Source organism: Panthera uncia, chromosome E3, assembly GCF_023721935.1.
Source record: "Panthera uncia isolate 11264 chromosome E3, Puncia_PCG_1.0, whole genome shotgun sequence".
NCBI lineage: Eukaryota > Metazoa > Chordata > Mammalia > Carnivora > Felidae > Panthera > Panthera uncia.
This window is the reverse complement of record NC_064815.1, coordinates 19,989,395-19,998,027: the sequence shown is the minus strand read 5'-3', so window position 1 is coordinate 19,998,027 and position 8,633 is coordinate 19,989,395.

The following is an 8,633-nucleotide window of genomic DNA, read 5'->3' as shown; positions in this document are numbered from 1 at the left end:
ACACGTTATCTTTGATTCTTACAATCTGATCAGGAATGTATCATTATTCTATTTGAAAGACAAAGAAACTGGGGTCCAGAAAGATCAAGAAATTTGTCACAGGTCACACAGCTATGAAGCAGCACAGCCAGGGTCAGAATGAGAGCAGGAGACGGCCCAGCAGTGTCCCTGGCTTCTGGCCCTTGTTTATTACCACCATTCTCCAACACGGTCACAGACTCACCAGCGAAAGGGCGATCTACAGAGAGCAGACCCACAGATTCCAGGCTGACTGTGACCAGGCAGAGGGCAAGAAACCCGTGGAAAGGCCAAATCAAACAGTGTGCATTTTTACAGCCACTGTTCAAAGCCTTGCTGCGTATCTCTTAGCTTTCCAAGACTCTCCTGAGTAAAAACAGGGTCATCCTTGCCTACAAAGGATGCCATGAGGATATGTGAGATGTCTACCAAGAAAGTGCTTCAATATCTTGTCAGTTGCATGCACACCGACCATTTGTCACTTCTTCCAACAGCAACCATTGACAAGAACACTCAGAGACAGAAGGCGTCTCTGCACCGGTAACACGCACAGCCCTGGTGCTCTGTGTCCAAGCAAGCACTGGAGCAAAAGGAGACAGTGCAATTACAGGAAAAGCAAACTACAGTTTAAAAAAATGCTAACAAACAAAGATACAAACTAACTAAGTAGGGCTTATCCCAGGAATGTAAGGCTTGTTGAACATCCAAACATCAAAAATAAAGGTAATTGACCATTTCAACAGAATAAAGCAGAAGACCGCTCTATCATTCCAGTTAGATGCAGGAAAAGCACCGGACAAAATGAAAAACCTATTCATGACAAAACCTCACAGCAAACCAGGAATAATGGGTATTTTCCTCCATATGATAAAGCCCACAGCTAACACCCCACTTGAGGCTTAAATACTGAAGGTTTCTGCTCCCCCCCCCCCTTAAAATTGGGAACAAGTCAATAATGCCCGTTCTCACCACTTGAATTCGCCTTGGGACTATGGGTCTTAGTCACTGTGATAAAGGCAAGAAAAAAGAGATCTGAAAAGAAGAAGTAAAACTGTCTCTTTTTGCAGATGATATGACTGTTTATATAGAAAATGACAAAGCATCTACAAAACAACTTTAGAACTAACCGATGCATTTAACAAAGTCACAGAATACGAGGTTCACATGAAAATTCAACTGTATTTCTATATGGGAGCGGGAGAAGATGGAAAATGAAATTATAGAAACCAATTCCATTTTGGTAGTGAGAAAGAAAGAAAGAAAGAAGAAAAGAAACATAAGGTCCATCTAACCAAAAGATATGCAAGACCTCTAAATTGAAAACTTCAATTTAAGATTATTTAGGTTCTGAAAAAATCTAGATAAATAGGGACAGATCTTTATGGACTGAAATACTACTCAGTGTTGTTAAAAGTTTAATTCTTCCCAAACTGACCTACAGATCAAATGCAGTTCCTATCGAAATTTCATCAGGCTCTTACACTGATACTAATAATTTGGATTCCATATAAATATGAAAATGCTAAATATCTACAAAAAGCCAAAGCAATTTTGTGTAATATTTATTTATTTATTTGATGGGGGGAGAGAGCACAGACAGGGGAAGGGCAGAGAGGGGCAGAGAGAGACAGAGAGACAGAGAGAGGGAATCCCAAGCAGGCTTTATGCTGTCAAGAACAGAGCTCGATGAGGGGCTCAATCTCATGAACCAGGAGATCATGACCAGAGACGAAATCAAGAGTCAGGCGCTTAACCAACCGAGGCACCCAGGTGCCCTGAAGCAATTTTTTAAAAAAAGAACAAACTTATCTCAGCTGAGTTCAGGATTTATTTTAAAACCACAGTAATCAACAAAGAAAAAAAAAAAGACGAAAAACCAGACTCTTAAATACAGAGAACAAATTGGTGGTTGCCAGGGGGGCAATGGGTGGGGGGATGGGTGAAACAGATAAAGGGAATTAAGAGTCACTTATCCTGACGGACATTGAGCAATGTATAAAATTGTAAAATCATTACATTGTACACCTGAAACTAATGTAACACTGTATGCGAATAATACTTCAATTAAAAAATAAAATAAAGTAAATAAATAATGGATGGAGAACCTGAAAAAATATATACAAGAATTATAGATCACTGGAATAGAATTAAGAGCCAAGGAATAGAACTATACACATATGTAATCATTTGATATTCTACAAAGGTCCTAACATAATTCAGTAACAAAAGATTGGTCTTTGTTGGTTAGTTTAATAAATGATGCTATAATAATGCACTACTAGGTATTTACCCAAAGAATAAAAAATACTGATTTGAAGGGATACATGCACCCCAATGTTTATAGCAGCACTATCAACAATCGCCAAATTATGGAAAGAGCCCAAATGTCCATCGACTGATGAATGGATAAAGAAGATATGATATATATACATATAACACACACACACACAGACGGATGGTTATATATACACATACATACATATAATGGAATATTACTCAGCCATAAAAACGAATGAAATCTTGCTATTTGCAATGACGTGGATGGAGCTAGAATGTATTATGCTAAGTGAAATGAGTCGGAGAAAGACAAATACCATGTGATTTCCCTCATATGTGGAATTTAAGAAACAAAACACATGAAACATAGGAAAAGGGGAGAAAAAAGAGAGAGGAAGACAAACCGTAAGAGACTCTTAATGATAGAGAACAAACTGAGAGTTGATGGAGGGAGATGGGTGGGGGATGGGCTATATGGGTGACAGGTATTAAGATGGGCATTTGTGGGGCACCCGGGTGGCTCAGTTAAGCATCCGACTTCGGCTCAGGTCATTATCTCATGGCTCATGAGTTCGAGCCCCACATTGGGCTCTGTGTTGACAACTCAGAGCCTGGAGCCTGCTTCTGATTCTGTGTCTCCCTCACTCTCTGCCACTCCCCCGCTGATGCTGTCTCTCTCTCCTTCAAAAAAATAAACATTAAAAAAAAAAAAAACAGAGGGGCACTTGTGATAAGCACAGGGTATTGTATGTAAGTGATGAATCACTAAATCCTACACCTGAAACTAATATTACGCTGTATGTTAACTAGCTAGAATTAAAATCCAAACTTGAAAAAGGACAGAAAATCAATAAAGGACACTGGTAAAGGTGAAAACTAAAATCAAATAAATGATGCTGTAACACCTAGATATCCACATGGAAAACAAACAAACACTGACCATTATTTCATATCATAAATAAAAATGAGCTCAGAACTGACTACAGACCCCAATATAAAAGCTACAAACCATGAAGTACTAGAAAAAAGTAGGAGAAATCTTTATGACTTTGGGATAGACAAAGATTTATTAAACACAAAAAGCATAAATCATACCAGAAAATAATGATACATGTGCTTTAGAAAAATAAAAGTATTAGCACTTTAAAGGTCATTGTTGAGAAAAATGAGAGGGCAAGTCATAGATTGGGAGAAAATATTTACAACATGTACATCAGACAAAGGTTTTAGATCTGGGATATACAAAGAGCTCTTTTTTCCAAGTTTATTTATTTTTGAGAGAGAGAGAGACAGCAGGAATGGGGAAAGGGCAGAAAGAGAGAAAGAGAGAGATTCCCAACCAGGCTCCCGGCTATCAGCACAGAGCCTGACGCAGGGCACGAACTCATGAAACTGAGATCATGACCTGAGCTGAAACCAAGAGTCAGACGCTCAACTGACTGAGCCACTCAGGCGCCCCTAAAGAGCTCTTATACTTAAATATAAGAGAACAGGGGCGCCTGAGTGGCTCAGTCGGTTGGGCGACCGACTTCGGCTCAGGTCATAATCTTGAGGTTTGTGAGTTTGAGCCCCGCGTCGGGCTCTGTGCTGACAGCTCAGAGCCCGGAGCCTGCTTCGGATTCTGTGTCTCCCTCTCTCTCTGCCCCTCCCCTGCTCACATTCTGTCTCTCTCTGTCTCTCAATAACAAATAAACGTTAAAAAAAATTTTTTTTTTTAAAAAGAGAACAAACCTAGTAAAAAACTGGTACAGACCTTCACAAATGAAGAAATACAAATAGTCAACCAGCAGACACAAGAAAAGATGCAGGTCATTAGGGAAATGAAAATAAAAACCACAATTACATGCCCACTCCACCCGCAGTAGAATGATTAAAATTAAAAAGACTGATAATTTCAGTGCTGGCAAAGATGCGGAGTAACTGGAAATCTCATACCCTAATCACAGGAATGTAAAATGCCACAACCACTTTGGAACACAGTTTGGCAACTGGCGGAAGGTTAAAAATCCACCTGCCCTACAACCACCCGCCTTAGCCCATTTGGGCTGCTGTAACAAAAATACCATAGCCTGGGCGACTTAAACAATAGAAAAGTCCTTCTCGCAACTCAGGAGTCTTGCAGTCCCGCAGTGAGGTGCTGAAAGATTTGGTGTCTGGTGAGACTCCACTTCCTGGATCACAGATGCCCGTCTTCTTGTCGTGTCCTCACACGGCAGAAGAGGCAAGGAAGCTCTCTGTGCTCTCTCATAAGGGCACTAATCCCAACCAATGAAGACGCCATACTCAAAACACACTCGCCTCCCAAAGGCCTCATCTCCAAATACCTTCGCATTGGGGATTAGGTTCCAACATATGAATTTTGAGGGGACGCAAACACTGAGTCTATAATACCACCTATTTTTAGTTGTTGACTCAAAAGAAATGAAAACACATGTCTCTATAAAGACATAAACAAGAATGCTTTATTTGGCATCCGTATATGGCTAAAAAATAGCCAAGTTGTGGCATATCCATACCAGAGAATACTACTCACCAATAAAAAGAAATGAACTGTGATGTGTAGCAAAATGGATGAATCTCAGAATAGTTATGCCCGAAGAGGCCCGAAGCAAGAATAACTACCGCATGATTCCATTAATGTGAAATTCCGCAAAATGAAAACTAATCTGTAGTGACAGAATGCAGGTCAGTTGGGAGCAGGGATCAGGGCGTATGTTGGAAGGAATGGATTGCAGAGAGCAGATGGAAGTTTGGGGATGTGATGGAAACCTCTGATGTCTTCTTTACTGGGGTAGTTTCATAAGTATTTAATTTATCAAACCTCATCACATTGCTTTAAACCATTTGAAATATCTGCAGTATAGTGTATGGAAACTACATCTCAATATCTTTTTTAAAATAATAAGCCAGGGGGGAACGAGTGAAGATGGCGGCGTAGGAGGACGCTGGGCTCACCGCACATCCTGCTGATCACTTAGATTGCACCTACACCTGCCTAACTAACCCAGAAAACCACCAGAAACTGGCAGAACAGAGTCTCCGGAGCCAAGCGCCGACGAGAGGCCCACGGAGGAGGGTAGGAAGGGCGGCGAGGCGGTGCGCGCTCCACGGACTGGCGGCAGGGAGCCGGGGCGGAGGGGCCGCTCGCCGGCCAAGCAGAGCCCCGAGTCTGGCTGGCAAAAGCGGAGGGGCCGGACGGACTGTGTTCCGACAGCAAGCGCGACTTAGCGTCTGGGAGGTCAGAAGTTAACAGCTCTGCTCGGAAAGCGGGAAGCCTGGGGGACAAAGGGAGGGAGAGCTGCTGAGCCCCCGGGCGACAGAGCTCAGCTTGGCGGGGAACAAAGGCGCTCGCCAGCGCCATCTCCCTCGCCCATCCCCCAGCCAAAATCCCAAAGGGAACCAGTCCCTGCCAGGGAACTTGCTCGCTCCGCACAAACACCCAACGCTGTGCTTCTGCGGAGCCGCCCCTCCGGCAGCGGGTCTGACTCCCTCCCGCTGCCACAGGGCCCCTCCTGAAGTGGATCACCTAAGGAGAAGCGAGCTAAGCCTGCCCCTCCAGCCCCCGTGCACCTTGCCTACCCACCCCAGCTCATACGCCGGATCCCCAGCACCACAAGCCCGGCAGTGTGCAAGTAGCCCAGACGGGCCACGCCACCCCACGGTGAATCCCGCCCCTAGGAGAGGGGAAGAGAAGGCACACACCGGTCTGACTGTGGCCCCGGCGGTGGGCTGGGGGCAGACGTCAGGTCGGACTGCGGCCCCGCCCACCGACTCCAGTTATACACCACAGCACAGGGGAAGTGCCCTGCAGGTCCTCACCACTCCAGGGACTCTCCAAAATGACCAAACGGAAGAATTCCCCTCAGAAGAATCTCCAGGAAATAACAACAGCTAATGAACTGATCAAAAAGGATTTAAATAATATAACAGAAAGTGAATTTAGAATAATAGTCATAAAATTAATCACTGGGCTTGAAAACAGTATAGAGGACAGCAGAGAATCTCTTGCTACAGAGATCAAGGGACTCGGGAACAGTCAGGAGGAGCTGAAAAACGCTTTAAACGAAATGCAAAACAAAATGGAAACGACGATGGCTCGGATTGAAGAGGCAGAGGAGAGAATAGGTGAACTAGAAGATAAAGTTATGGAAAAAGAGGAAGCTGAGAAAAAGAGAGAGAAAAAAATCCAGGAGTATGAGGGGAAAATTAGAGAACTAAGTGACACACTAAAAAGAAATAATATACGCATAATTGGTATCCCAGAGGAGGAAGAGAGAGGGAAAGGTGCTGAAGGGGTACTTGAAGAAATTATACCTGAGAACTTCCCTGACCTGGGGAAGGAAAAAGGCATTGAAATCCAAGAGGCACAGAGAACTCCCTTCAGACGTAACTTGAATCGATCTTCTGCACGACATATCATAGTCAAACTGGCAAAATACAAGGATAAAGAGAAAATTCTGAAAGCAGCAAGGGATAAACGTGCCCTCACATATAAAGGGAGACCTATAAGACTCGTGACTGATCTCTCTTTTGAAACTTGGCAGGCCAGAAAGAATTGGCACGAGATCTTCAATGTATTGAACAGAAAAAATATGCAGCTGAGAATCCTTTATCCAGCAGATCTGTCATTTAGAATAGAAGGAGAGATAAAGGTCTTCCCAAACAAACAAAAACTGAAGGAATTTGTCACCACTAAACCAGCCCTACAAGAGATCCCAAGGGGGATCCTGTGAGACAAAGTACCAGAGACATCGCTACAAGCATAAAACATACAGACATCACAGTGACTCTAAACCCGTATCTTTCTATAATAACACTGAATGTAAATGGATTAAATGCGCCAACCAAAAGACATCGGGTATCAGAATGGATAAAAAAACAAGACCCATCTATTTGCTGTCTACAAGAGACTCATTTTAGATCTGAGGACACCTTTAGATTGAGAGTGAGGCGATGGAGAACTATCTATCATGCTACTGGAAGCCAAAAGAAAGCTGGAGTAGCCATACTTATATCAGACAAACTAGACTTTAAATTAAAGGCTGTAACAAGAGATGAAGAAGGGCATTATATAATAATTACAGGGTCTATCCATCAGGAAGAGTTAACAATTATAAATGTCTATGCGCCGAATACCGGAGCCCCCAAATATATAAAACAATTACTCACAAACATAAACAACCTTATTGATAAGAATGTGGTAATTGCAGGGGACTTTAACACCCCACTTACAGAAATGGATAGATCAGCTAGACACACAGTCAATAAAGAAACAAGGGCCCTGAATGACACATTGGATCAGATGGACTTGACAGATATATTTAGAACTCTGCATCGCAAAGCAACACAATATACTTTCCTCTCGAGTGCACATGGAACATTCTCCAAGATAGATCATATACTGGGTCACAAAACAGCCCTTCATAAGTATAAGAATTGAGATCATACCATGCACACTTTCAGACCACAATGCTATGAAGCTTGAAATCAACCACAGGAAAAAGTCTGGAAAACCTCCAAAAGCATGGAGGTTAAAGAACACCCTACTAAAGAATGAGTGGGTCAACCGGGCAATTAGAGAAGAAATTTAAAATATATGGAAACAAATGAAAATGAAAATACAACAATCCAAACGCTTTGGGACGCAGCGAAGGCAGTCCTGAGAGGAAAATACGTTGCAATCCAGGCCTATCTCAAGAAACAAGAAAAATCCCAAATACAAAATCTAACAGCACACCTAAAGGAAATAGAAGCAGAACAGCAAAGGCAGCCTAAACCCAGCAGAAGAAGAGAAATAATAAAGATCAGAGCAGAAATAAACAATATAGAATCAAAAAAACTGTAGAGCAGATCAACGAAACCAAGAGTTGGTTTTTTTAAAAAATAAACAAAATTGACAAACCTCTAGCCAGGCTTCTCAAAAAGAAAAGGGAGATGACCCAAACAGATAAAATCATGAATGAAAATGGAATTATTACAACCAATCCCTCAGAGATACAAATAATTATCAGAGAATACTATGAAAAATTATATGCCAACAAATTGGACAACCTGGAAGAAATGGACAAATTCCTAAACACCCACACTCTTCCAAAACTCAATCAGGAGGAAATAGAAAGCTTGAAAAGACCCATAACCAGCGATGAAATTGAATCGGTTATCAAAAATCTCCCAACAAATAAGAGTCCAGGACCAGATGGCTTCCCAGGGGAGTTCTACCAGATGTTTAAAGCAGAGATAATACCTATCCTTCTCAAGCTATTCCAAGAAATAGAAAGGGAAGGAAAACTTCCAGACTCATTCTATGAAGCCAGTATTACTTTGATTCCTAAACCAGA